The sequence below is a fragment of the Sus scrofa genome, chromosome 10 (genome assembly GCF_054392235.1).
Source record: "Sus scrofa isolate SSC_HxYL_T2T_F1_AM1 chromosome 10, Sscrofa_HxYL_maternal_Yorkshire_Landrace_v2.0, whole genome shotgun sequence".
Lineage (NCBI taxonomy): Eukaryota > Metazoa > Chordata > Mammalia > Artiodactyla > Suidae > Sus > Sus scrofa.
In genome coordinates, this window is record NC_139392.1 from 13,392,739 (window position 1) to 13,406,015 (window position 13,277).

The 13,277-nt window shown below is 47.6% G+C and overlaps 3 protein-coding genes across 4 annotated transcripts in view; 2 read left to right on the forward strand and 1 right to left on the reverse strand.

Moving 5' to 3' along the window:
* LOC110255634 (uncharacterized) overlaps positions 1-6,824 on the forward strand; it is a 601,290-nt gene extending 594,466 nt beyond the window's left edge. The window contains exon 12 of the mRNA XM_084979194.1: positions 3,482-6,824. The gene's annotated coding sequence lies outside the window, so the exon portion shown is untranslated. The remainder of the gene's footprint in view (positions 1-3,481) is intronic.
* Positions 1-13,277, forward strand: part of DISP1 (dispatched RND transporter family member 1) — a 1,033,384-nt gene that overhangs the window by 194,637 nt on the left and 825,470 nt on the right. The gene's annotated exons all lie outside the window — the stretch shown is intronic.
* The window catches only part of DUSP10 (dual specificity phosphatase 10), a 58,563-nt gene that overhangs the window by 7,228 nt on the left and 38,058 nt on the right, over positions 1-13,277 (reverse strand). The window lies entirely within an intron of this gene.

Genomic DNA, 13,277 nt, shown 5'->3' on the forward strand with positions numbered 1-13,277 from the left:
ATCATGAAAAATATATTTGAGGTCATTTTATTTATTTTTTTTTTATTTTTTTTTGTCTTTTCTAGGGCTGCACCCTCGGCATATGGAGGTTCCCAGGCTAGGGGTCCAATCGGAGCTGTAGCCGCCAGCCTACACCACAGCCACAGCCACAGCAACTCGGGATCTGAGCCGCGTCTGCAACCTACACCACAGCTCACGGCAACGCCAGATCCTTAACCCACTGAGCAATGCCAGGAATCAAACCCGCAACCTCATGGTTCCTAGTCGGATTCGTTAACCACTGAGCCACGACGGGAACTCCTAAAGAGATCATTTTCCAAGTAGATAGAGGAAACGGAAACACCAGAAAAACTTCATTAGTTAAAACCTAAATGAAAATTTGAAATTATCCACCACCACCATCACAAGCTCCACAAGAGACTTAAAAGAGTTATTTTAAAATTGACTCCATGTGCCTTCATAAAATCCAAGTAAACAGTTCAGTTCCACACCAGTTCTGTGATGGGAACCTAATCCCCGCCTTTTTTTTTTTTTCTTAAGAAAAAGACAGTTGTTACACTTTTCCATATAAGATGAGAGAAAAGAACAACAAAACAAACTCAAAAGAAGTCTTTAAGGGGGCAGCCAGGGGTGGGCTGGTGGCGGGGGGGACTTCTCTCTGTTCTTATTTAGGGTCCTCAAGCTGTAATTTGTCTTAAAAGCAACTCGTTAAAAAAAAAAAAAAAAAAAAAAAAAAAAAACAGGCCAGAAAACCACACACACAGAAAAAGCAGCATGCAGCTTTTTAAAATTCTGTCTCTACACCTCCTTTCCCAGTGACTTCAGCGAGAGGCTCCCCACCTGCCCAGTTGCCATAGCAGTTACACAAAGACATGCAATGACATCAGTTGGCATGATATCAGCTCTTTGAGTGCAAACAATACAAGAAGAACTACTTTGTTTAAGGCCTTTGGTGCAACTGTGTTCTGGGGAGCCAATGATGTAATCCTAACAGGTGGCGTGGGCCTTCCATTTGCCCTAATGGGGGAAAAAAAAACCCATGGGGGTGGGGAGGAGGGAATCTGAGACAGACAGACACAGAATGGACCGAATCCTGGGGGGACACCCACATGCAAAATTGTGTGTATCTTGCATGTTTAAGCCATGCGGCAACTCTGTCCATCAGCTGTTTGGAAGCAGAGTGGAACAGCAAAGGGAAAATTCTAATGCACACATAGTAACTGGATGAGAAACTCTCATTGAGGGATTTGCACAAACAGGCTGTTAATCGCCAGTCTGCTGACCGATGTGGGCATCAGTTCTCATTAAGGGCTGTGCACATCCATGTGCTGCAGTGAAAGAACTCCCTCTGGGGATGGCGCTTACGGCAAAATGGACCAGTAGAATCAGAATCCCACAGGGGTGGTTTGTAGAGAGAGGTCTGGGGCGGGGGTTATTCCTGCGGGGGCTGTAATCGGAAGCCAGGGAGGGGGTGGGGGATGGAAGGCGGAGAGCTACAGCGGTTCTCTCCTCCAACACTCCTTCCATCCATCCCGCTCCATCAGGTACCTCTAGAAGCCCAGACTGGTCACTTCATGAGGAGATTCGGTTTTCTCACATTTGCCATTACACCCAGGGACATTCCAACATGGTAACTGACCCTTGAAGTAGCCATTGTTAAGTAGAAGCGTTAAGAGAAAGGTTGAGAGAGGGGTTAAAAGCAGGCAGAGTCAGGCTGCAACTGTGATTCTGTCTCATGAGAGTTGTGAGACTGGGTGCAAATTCCATTCCCTCATTTAACCTCAGTTTGCTGATCTCTAAAGTGGACAAAAGGTCACCAACCCACAGATCTGTGAGACTGGAAGCCTGTGTAAACATGTTGATATACAATCGGGTATTTGATATATAATGTCTAATTACCCAGTATCATCACTGCCCTTAGCCTCACCTCCAGCCGATCCCAGCACCCTGACACCCATGAGAACAATGCTGAGTGCTCGGCCATGATTCCGAGGCCAGATCGCTGGGGCCAGAGTCCCAGCCCTGCCGGACACTAGCGCTGAGACCCTGCACAAGCACCTGACATCTTGGTTTCTCTGTCCCCCGTATATAAAACAGGGACACATACCTCACGTTACACTTTTGAGGATTAAACCAATTTACAAAAATGAAATACTCTAAAACAGTATCTAGTACATATTAAACATTCTGTTTCATTACTTTGGAAAACTATCATTTGAAAGACCAAAAACAAACAAACAAAAAAAAACCCACTCTGTTTAACATACTCGAAATGATCATAAGCTAATGTTCCAGAATCTTTATTTTTAAAAGCTCTTTGAAAAAGAACTAGGAACCACAATATCAGAGCAGTTTTAAAGTTTCAAGAATATAAAGAAAGCAATGGTTCCCAATCCTTCCTGAACAAATTCATCTGATTTTATTTTTTTTGTCCTAGCCTTGCTGATAAAGTCTGCATCTTTTTTTCTTCATCCCTGGGTCTTCCAGAGGACAGTTGAGTGTTTTCAATAAAATCATTCTTTTCCCCTCCCTCCCTTCCCCTCTCCCCTCCCCCGTGCCCCCAAGTCCCAACCAGGCTGAGTGATCTCTGTGTAGACACACAACTGCTCACAGTTAGTGCCAGTGTTTTCTAGGCATGAGCAACTGTGCTGAGGGGGGCAAACATTGCAAATCTTATCTCAAAACCAGGTTCTCAGCCAAAATGAGGACTGTGGGGAGGTTGATTCTGCATGGCAACCACAAAGAATGCCGGGCACCCCTACAGAACATGTAGAAATACAAATGACCAGTTTCCTCCAACAGGTCAGGGAGGGACAGTCCCATGGAAGCAAGGGATGCTAGTTCTAGTGGGAAAATCTCTCTTCTTAGGTGCGTTTCAGCTCTCGTGGCTGTTTTGGCTACTCCTGTCCTAGAAACACCAGGGCCCTCTGTCATGTGACTCAGAAGCAGTGCTCTGGGTGGCAAATTAAAGAAACCACATCCAAAGGCAGAATCTATAAGCAAGAGAGTCCCGTCTTCCAAAGACAGCCAGCACACTCTTGCCCACTGGCTTTCTGGCTTCATGCTAAGGTAAAAAGTGAGCATTTCCTAGAAATCTAAGGCAAACTCTCACCGAAGGTCAGCAAATGGCACCAACACCCAAAGAAAAGTGGAGGAAAACCCAAGGTGGCTAATTCTGCAAGTTTGCTTCGAGCATATCGATTTTACCCCTTTTTGTTTGTCTAGATTTTCTTACTGGGTGACTCATTTTTTAAAGTAAAATGGAACTTGAAAATAGTGGTAAGAACAGAGATTCTGGAGCCAGACTGTGTTTAGAATCATGGCTCCATCACTAACGAGCTGTGTTACCTGGGCGAGTTAGTTAACATCTCTGGACCTCAATCTCCACGTCTGTAATGTGGAGTTAATGGTACTGTCTATCTCACAGGGGTCTTAATAGGGATAAAATGCTACATGAGTTTGATGTTCTCTCTCTAAATAGGAAAGCGGTTGGTGGAAAGCGAGTCTTGGTGGATGCTCCTGTGTGGATCCTCTGTGGAAACTGGAGTCTCTCGAAGCAGATGCTCAGGATTCTATTCTCAGAAGGATTTGCTGTGGAGGACACAAAGGCTGGATAAACTGGAGCTGACATCAGGCTTCCAGAATCTTCCACAGAGAAAGTCAGAGTCGTTTCATACTTTTCAGAGCAGAGAAATCACTCACCTTCCCAAGAGAAATAGTAGGAGGACTACTTAGGCTCACACATCACTTCTTCCTCTTGAGTCCCAGAAAGTGTCTCCATTAGTCCCAGATGTGACTGCGTAGTTCGCAGCAGGAATGACTTCAAGTTCATTACCAGATCCTGCCCCCAGAAAACATGTACTCTTTCTCACAGAGAATAAAGGGAGGCTGTATTACAGTGAGGATGCATCAAGCGTGCTAGATCACCGGGTGTAAGGTAAGAAAAAGGGGTAATAAAAAATCTTTGTTACCAGAGGAAGGGACGGATTGAGGAGGCTGAGTCCAGCAGAGTTGCTGGTAGAGACTGTGAGCCAGAGAGGAGGACACCTATGGTCCTTAAAATGGCATCATTTCATTGTTTACATGTGAACTGTGCCATGTCTGGAAAAACATAAGCCAGGAGTTACCATAAGCTTAAAACGCTTCAAAAATTAGGATCTTTTTAAAAACATTTAAAAAAAACGTTTAAAGTATGGCTGATTTACAATGTTGTGCCAATGGCTGCTGTACAGCAAAGTGACCGGGTCATATTACACACACACACACACACACGGATATACACCCACACATGCCCTTTCTCCTACTGTCTTCCATCGTGGTCTATCCCAGGAGACTGGACCTAGTTCCCTGTGCTGTATGGCAGGACCTCATTGTTCATCCATTCTACATGCCATAGTTTGGATCTACTCACTCCAAACTCCCGTCCATCCTACTCCTTCCCATCCGCCTTGGCAGCTACATGTCTGTGGTCTTGAATTCAAGCACATTCTGATTATTTGGGCAAACGTCACTAAATGTTCCAGGAAGATATGTTAGTCCCTTGCCTCGTGGATTTTTTTACTGCTCCTCTCTCTGGGTGGGAGGTACACATTCTCCACAGGTAGATTTTTCAAGCCAGCTCTAGGAGGCAGTCTATTATTTGCTTGGCAGCAGGGGAAAAGGGCAGGAATTGTCTTATTTAAATCCCTCTGTACACAAGACTTAGCTCTGTGTGGCAGGATGATAGGTAACCTGTGGATGTGAGTGATACCGATAGCTGCAGGGACGAGATCAATCCTTGGTCATGGAGGGGTGAGCGATCTCTTTTTGGAAATAATTTACAAAAACTAAAAGATAAGTACAAGGATCTCTCTGGTGTCTGTTTTACCTAGTAACAAACCATAGGTAGAAATTACTTCAAGAATACCCCTCACAAGAGTTCCCATCGTGGCTTCGCCATAGCGAACCCAACTAAGATCCATGAGGATGCAGGTTCGATCCCTGGCCTCACTCAGTGGGTTAAGGATCTGGCGTTGCCATGAGCTGTGGTGTAGGTCGCAGACGCAGCTCAGATCTGTTTGCTGTGGCTGTGATGTAGGCGGGCAGCTGTAGCTCTGATTCAACCCCTAGCCTGGGAACCTCCGTGTACCACAGGTGCGGCTCTAAAAAGGCAAGAAGAAAAAGAATGCCCCTCATTCCCTCCCCTTAATAGACTCAAGATTAGTCCTGTCCTTATACTGAACAGGAATCTAACCAAGTCGTATTTCGTGATGTTTTGAGAGGAAAAAAAAATTCCAGAAAAGTTTATACCCGTGTATTCGCAAATTTTGAGTTAATAGTACAGTCCTTTCATTGGGTTTTCTGCTGGACAACACTCACAATTTAGACTATGGATGCTTACCGGAAACAGACACTGCTTGGCTTGTGTCATCCCTGTGACCCGGGGATCTTAGTTTTGTCTCCCTCAGCTTATGTGCCAACTCTTCCACCCCAACAATTTGGTGGATTATAAATCTAGCATTCTGCAAATAAGCTAATACTTGACTATAATATATATACTAAGAACTAAAAACCATAACTTTCACTCCTTCCTAATCTTTGTATAATTTACAATGCGCTTTCAGCTAAATTTTTGGTTCTATATGATTCTACGACTATTTGCAATTATTAACTTGTTTGGAGGCTCTGGCTTCTTGTATTTTAAAATATATTGCTCCCTTTTTTCTTTTTTTTTTTTTTTCCTTTTTTTTCAGCCGCTCTCATGGCATATGGAAGCTCCTAGGCCAGGGACTGAATCTGAGCCGCAGCTGCAACACACGCCACAGCCGTGGCAACGCCAGATCCTTAACCCAGTGTCGCAGCAGGAACTCCCATTGCTTCCATCTTTGATAAAAACATTTTTATGCCCTCAACATAAAAAGACATACAAATAGATATAATTTATACATATATATATATAATTCCTGCCCAAATATTTGCCTCAAGAAAGTGAACTGAGTCAGAAAGATCCAATGATGAAGGAAGTATGATTTACAAAAATTAAAAATGAAGCTTTAATTGTATGCCTTCTAAGACATGCTCACCCTGGCATGTCTTTGTCAAAAGCTGTCCTGGCCACAGCCCCCCTCAGCTCAGAAGTTGCCTCTGCTCCCTCCACTCTGACAACCACCAGCTTGTTCTGTGTATCTAATGAGTCTGTGTCTGTCTTGTTTTGTTTTGTTGGTTTGTTTTGTTGGGGGGCAGGTGAAAGAGGTACGGGGTGAAGTCGTATAAGCTTCCAGCTATAACATGCATAAATCACGGGGATGAGATGTATGGCATAGGGAACGGGCACTGACGCTGCAGGGGGACAGGTGGCTACTAGACTTATTCTCATGGGACGCTGTGTCACGTATTGAAAATATCAAAGCACAACGTTGTACACCTGAAATTCAAGCAATATTGTTTGTCAATTATAATTGCATAAAAAACAAAAACGAGCATTTTATTGTAGGTAAATGATAGCTCAACAGAGCTACTTTTAAAACAAATAACAATAATAAAAAAAGGCAGTTGCCTTTGGTGCATTTAGGTCCCCTCCTGCAGAACTGGTGCAGCAAAGACCTGGGGGTTAAGTTGCAGCTGCTGAAGCAGCTCTCAACTGGACAAAAAAGGCAGCTTCTAGTGCCTGCCCTTGACGGGAGGTCCTCTGGTGTTGGCTTCTTCTCAGCCTTCCTCCTTAAAGGCTTTGATGAGTAACCAGCGTTTAGGATGCCACCAGTTTAATTTGTGTGTATTTGAATAACACGGGCAGATTGTTAGAGAGACTACTGAGCAAGTATGTAAATACAGCCTGTTTCTTTAAATCTGTTACCTCATTTATTTACATTAGAACAGAGAGCCCTGCCAGAAGCAACAGCTGATGACAGCCATGTAATTTTCCACAAAGACAACAATTAAACAGCTCTGTGTTATTTTAATGAGCAGATGACTTTTCAGGGAGCAGGCTTCAAACTGCTGAGACCTCGGAGTTCCCACAGCCAGGAACCCCTGGGGTCTGGCAGAAGGCACTGTGACTTCAAGGTGAAGTACCCTTTGCCCCTCTGCCCACTGCACCAGCCCCATCTGCTCCCCCTTCTCCTTCCGCCTCCCCTCCCTCTCTTCTAAACACTCGGGAAGAAAACAAGCCGGAGCTTTACCTGGAATACCTGTGCTGCTTAAGAGTCCAAGGAGTCCTCAGAATATTTTTAAGTCTCTTTCTTTCAAAAAGAGTTGAGAGTGGGGGGTCCAGGCTCCCTTCTGCCCCTCACACCCGGGAGGCCCCGTGTGCCCAGAGAGCCCCATCTTCTGCATCCGCCCCCCAACCCGCGTTCTGTCTCCGTAAGGTTTTTCAGGAAGCACCACTGAGAAGGCAGGGCATGGGTAGAGCTGGTTTCTCCAAGTTTCAGGCTCGGCCTGAGAGCAGTGGACCATCCACCCGTCTGGGCCAAGGCTGGACAGTCAGAGCTCACATGCCTGGGGGGTCCGGTTGCTCCCTCCATCCCTGAGGTCTGTCTGAAGCCCACACCACTGAGTCTCATTTTTCCTGGGAGTTTGCCACTGGTCCCTAGACTGAGCTGCACCCCCACCCACCCCCAAGATGCCCATTAAAGAGAGTAAAGGAATAGCCTTTCTTTCCAGACAGGGCTTTGGGGTTCAGTCAAGTGAATGCCTCTCAGAATGCAGGCGGGGTGGACGCAGGGACTCGAGGGGCCGCCAGAGAGACCCCCAAGTTCCAGCCCCACGTTCCCCCAAAACTGCCAAAGTGCAGATCTCCTCTTGGTTTCTCTAGCCCTCCTCGTCTAAACGGCACTCACTCTCTCTGCGCAGACCTCCTGGGTCCCCGGGAGAAAGACCCACACTCAGCTCCCCTCTGGGTTTTCTTAACAGACACACCAGCTATGTTAACACGTTTCACTTTTGAAAACCCTTTGAGTTCCTGTTGTGGCTCAGCGGGTTAAGACCCCAACTAGTAGCCATAAGGATGCCAGTTTGATCCCTGGCCCCACTCAGTGGGTTAAGGATCCAGTGTTGCCACAAGCTGTGGCTCGGATCCCGCACTGTTGTGGTGGCGGCCACAGCGCAACTGGACCCTAGCCTGGGAACTTCTATATGCTGCAGACGTAGCCATGAAAAAAAAAATAAATAAAAAATAATAGCTTTTTATCTGAGAGTAAGCCTCCCAGACCTTCAGAGACTTGAGTGATAGGCTGAAAATGCCCCTTTCTTCTCCCTCCACCCCCGTCAGGGTCCACTGGGAGGAGATGGATGGTAAACATATAAACACACAAATAAAAAGGTAATGATTAATGACGATAAAGGCCGTGAGATGCCCTTCGGTGCCTGGGTGCCATGAGGGGGGACTGATTCGATTGGGGTTCGGAGAAAAAAAGCTCTCTGGGCATGGGAGGGAGGGAGGTTTGGAGAAGTGGTGGAAGAGGGGGCCCCCGAGGACAGGCGAGGCAGAAAGAGCCACAGCAGGGCAAAGTGGGGACACCACTGAGATTGGGATGGCTCAAAGGGACAGTGACAGTGCGGAGGCAGAATGAGCGGAAGACGGGGCCCAGAGGAGGAAAGGAAACTGCAGAGGGTCTCTTAGGCCATTTAGCAGCTGGGTTTTACTCTAAATTCAGTGGGACGCTCCTGCATGGGCAGGAGCCTATAACACTTGATCGATATGAGTTTGAAAAGCATAAGGAGAGGAGTTCCTATCGTGACTCAGCAGTAATGAAGCATACTAGTATCCATGAGGATGCGGGTTTGATCCCTGGCCTCGCTCACTGGGTTAATGATCCTGCCTTGCTGCAAGCTGTGGTTTACGTCACAGACGTGGCTCAGATCGGGTGTTGCTGTGGCTGTGCTATAGGCTGGCAGTTGCAGCTCTGATTGGACCCCTAGCATTGGAACTTCCATATGCTGCAGGTGTGGCCCTAAAAAGACAAAAAAATAATAAAATAAAATAAGGAGAGAACGAGAGAGCCAGAAAAAAGTTACTTTATCAGAGGGTGTGATTTACCTATATTCCCCAACCTGGATGAAATTCATACCCTTTCTTGTGCAGAATTCATGTTTTGCACCTGCTATGGGACTGAATTCACATGCTGAAACCCTAACCCCTAAGGTATTTGGGGATGGGGGCCTTTGGAAGATGATTAGGTTTAATGAGGTCAGCAGGGTGGGGTCCTCACACTGAGGGTTAGTGCCCTCATAGGATGAGACACGGGAGAGCTTGGTCTCTCTCTCCCCGTCTCCTACTAAGCAAGAAGGTGGCCATCTGCAAGCCTGGAAGAGCACACCAGAACCTGTGCACCCAGCACGGTGACCTTGGACTTCCAGCCTCCAGAACACTGCGAAAATAAATGTTTGCTCTTGAAGCCACCCAGATCATGGTGGTTTGTTACAGCAGCCCCAACATACAAACAGGGAACCACTTTTAATACCCAGGCTAGCTTACTTGGTAGAAATACAAATTATAATTCTTACATTTGAAGAACCACACCAAACCTGTGGACTGCCTGAGAATCTGACCCTTGGGAGCCAACCCAACCTGATACCATGTCTGAAAGTCAAGCCAGAAATGGACCCGAGGTCAAGATGTGTTGGTGCCTAAAGGATGGGCATGCTCATAAGGGGCAAGCCCACAGAATCTTCCCAAACCTTCGTTTCACGAGCCAGCTGCAAGCCCAGGAGCCCCCTTCGTCCCAAAGACACAGGCCTCTTCATCAGTTACACCCTCCCTGCAGCATCTCCCTGGGGGGAAGAACAGCTTAGCTAGAGAATGTCTGGGTTTGGGGGCAGCCACTCAATACCATGTTAGGGTTGCAGCTCCTGTCTTCACCAAAAAGCTCAATACCAGGCAATCCATCAAGGAGGATTAAGGGAGGGGAGAAGAATCCATGAGATCATACTGGAAGGCTGGAGAGGGGAGCCTTTACCAGGAGAGTGCCATAAAACATGAAGCCATATGCCCCCCAAGGGCTCAAGCCAAGCTCTGCATGACTGTTTAATTCCGTGAAGAGAGGGAGAACATTCTTTGCTTTGCGGTGCCGGAGTTTAAATAGTGAAGCATTTTGCTAAACCAACAAACAGAGGAAAGCCAGGAAAGCCAGTCACTAAACAGGCCCCCTGAACAAAAGGAACACTCTTGCCTAATCATCCACCTCCCCCAAGGACCGACATTTATCTTAGACCCCAAATTAAACACATCACAACTTCACAGCAAAAGTATGTTTCCCAAGGGGATTTAAGTAGAGTCCAATTAAATAAATCTCTAGAAATATCAAGAGCAAGCCTCAAGAGAGAGCATATTTCTACCGTGAAACATTCCCATTGGAAATTACGTGCACAGAGGTCATCTGGAAACATCCATGGCAGGAGGAGGGGAGGGAGGGCAGGAAGCAGGGCAGGGTTATGGAAGGGTAGCCCAGATGGTCCCTGTACTGCACTGGCGCAGGGAAGCTCCCAGCAAAAACGGCATGTGCCTCCCGCCCACTGTGAATGAAAGTCCCATGTCCAAACAAACAGCTTTCATGACGATGTGTTTTAGTATCATCTGGAGGTCAAAGGGCGGTAGCTTAGGGAATTCAGGAAGTGGCAGGGGACAGGATCAAGTGTCAACATCAAAATGTGGATTGTTTTCCTGAATCAGAGTTTTCTGTTCACAAAAGGCACAGCAACACCTCCTCAAGTCACCGAGCGGAATTCTGTATTTGGCAAGAACATTCAGCAAGTCTGAGCATCAAGACTACACGGCCAGAAAGAGCAGGCGTGAACACTGCCCCACATAGAGATTTACCTGTCCAGCCCAGCCCCACGGTCAGACCCTCGAGGGATGGCTGAGATTGGAAAGGCCAGCCTGAAGCCAGGGGAGGCCTCTGCGCGCTGACAGATACACGTTTGTATCAAGTGAAAAGCGATCAAGCGATCGTGTCCCCAGAAATGTACCACCTTCTGGGATGAAGGGGAAGAAAAATCCACCAAGAGGCCAGTCGGGCTTGGAGTAGGTAGGCTTGGATCATAGCTTGTCAATGTGGACTTGAGGCTAAGTGGCAGGCCAGCCAAGCAACGGGTCAGTTCAACCTGGGACATGCGGAACGGGAGAGGTGACCTGGGATGAACCCCACGTCTGGCACAGTCAGATCTCCCAGCCACATCCCCTGGAAGCTATGCCTAACGTTGCTCAGGGGGCTGGAAGTCCTGACAGCAAGGACTCTGGGGACATAGCCCTACGGCCTGCACCGAGGTCCTACTGGGGACTGGTTTTGTGACCTCTCTTGCCACTTCTAGAAAATCAGGGGTTTGGATCTTCTGTGAATTTCTCCAGCTCCAGCAGGATGTGAATAAATTGTATATTGATGGACAGTGGAGAAGAAGAGCCCCTGTCCTAGGCCATGAGAGGCCAGGACCTGCCTCCCACCTCAGGGCCTTTGCACATGCTGTTCCCTTTTCGTGCAACCCCCTTCCCTACATCTTCACTAGGTGATTCAGACCTCAGCTCAAACAGGGTCCTCTCAGGAGGCTCTTCCGCAGTGTCCAAGGATAGCGACCCTGCTACTGCTCTTTAATTAATAGTGTGAAATTTTAGTTTCACGATCACTTATCAAAAACCACTTGTTACCTCCTTCATTTGTTTAGTGTTATTGTTAACATATGGACCCCAAGAAAGCCAGGCGATTCTCCGTCTTGGAGGAAGCGCAGCATCACTGCCCTGGGGCTCGGCTGGCCTCCGCCCCTTCCAGCCCGCTGATCTCGGCCACGTCCTCGCCTCCTGCACCCTAGCTTCCTCATGTGCAAAATAGGGCCAATAGCAGTACCAAGAGGCGCCCAGAGTCACTGCCAGGACTTAATAAGTTATGAACAGAACAGTTATGAACAGAAATGATAAGTAGTCACCACTCAGCACCTAGAGCTAGGCCTGGCTCGTACAGCAGGCACTCGATAAATGTTTCAAGGTTAAATCAACTTGGGAAGGACGTGACAAAGGGCCACCAGTCAGGTGTAAAGTATGTATTGTGTGTCGCTCAGCATAAGCCTAGGAATTTGGAAGTGTTAAAAAAATTGTTTAAATATATATAGTCTCTGAAGATAAATCTAATGGGAGAGGAGTTCCTGTTGTGGCTCAGCAGTAAGGAACCTGACGAGTATCTACAAGGATGCAGGTTCGAGCCCTGGCCTCACTCCGTGCGTTCAGGATGCAGCATTGCCACGAGCTGCAGCATAGTTTGCAGATGCAGCTCTGATCTGGTGTTGCTGTGGCTGCAGTAAACGTGGGCAGCTGCAGCTCTGATTCAGACCCTGGCCTGAGAACTTCTATATGCTGTGGGTGTGGCCCTAAAAAGAAAAAAAAAAAATCTAATGAGAGAAAAGGGTTGAAAGATCATTAAAGGAAACTTAACCAAAAACACCTGAAAGGATGTCATTCTGCTGTGACTCATGCAGGGCAGGTGCAGGGCCTGCCAGGAGAGTTTAGCAGGAAGGCTCCGAAATCTTGTCACTGCTGAGGCTGGAAAGGCTCATGGAGAAGAGGCAGCCTGCAGGAGTGACAGGCTTAAATGTGACAAACAGCCATGCCCGGCAGCGAGACCTGGGGTCCAAAACAATTCACACGTGGGGACCTTAACCCTTTCTCCACCTCCACGCCTCCTTCTAAGACACCCTATGTAAGAAGGGATGGAGAGACCCACGAAGGAGAAGAGGATGCTCAAGAGGGAGCACGAGCCTGAGGGAGTCAGGGAACAGGAGGAGGGACCCCCCTTGCCCTCAGGTGTCCATTTCTATACACATTTATTAAGCACCAAATCGGGCTGAGGGCACAGTACTGAGGGTACTGCCCCGGCCAGCTGGCCCGCCCTGGAACACGGCGAGACAGCTGATGGATGATTCCAGCAGCATGTTCACCTCCCCTGGATGAAGGCGTGGAAGGCAGGGCCTAAACTCAGGAATTCTGGGTTCCTCACTCACTAACTCTTAAGTACCCTAAGTTACTTAACTCTGAGACCATTTGAAAACACAATCATAAGGGAGTTTCCTTTGTGGCTCAGTGGTGACAAACCTAGCCAGTATCCTTGAGGACACAGGTTTGATCCCTGGCCTCGCTCAGTGGGTCGGGAATCTGGTGTTGCCATGAGCTGTGGTGAAGGTCGCAGATGCGGCTCAGATCTGGCGTTGCTGTGGCTGTGGTGTAGGCCAGCAGCTGCAGCTCCAATTTGACCCCAAGCCTGGGAATGTCCACATGCTGCAGGTGCAGCCCTAAACAGACCAAAGAGAAAAAGAAAAGAAAG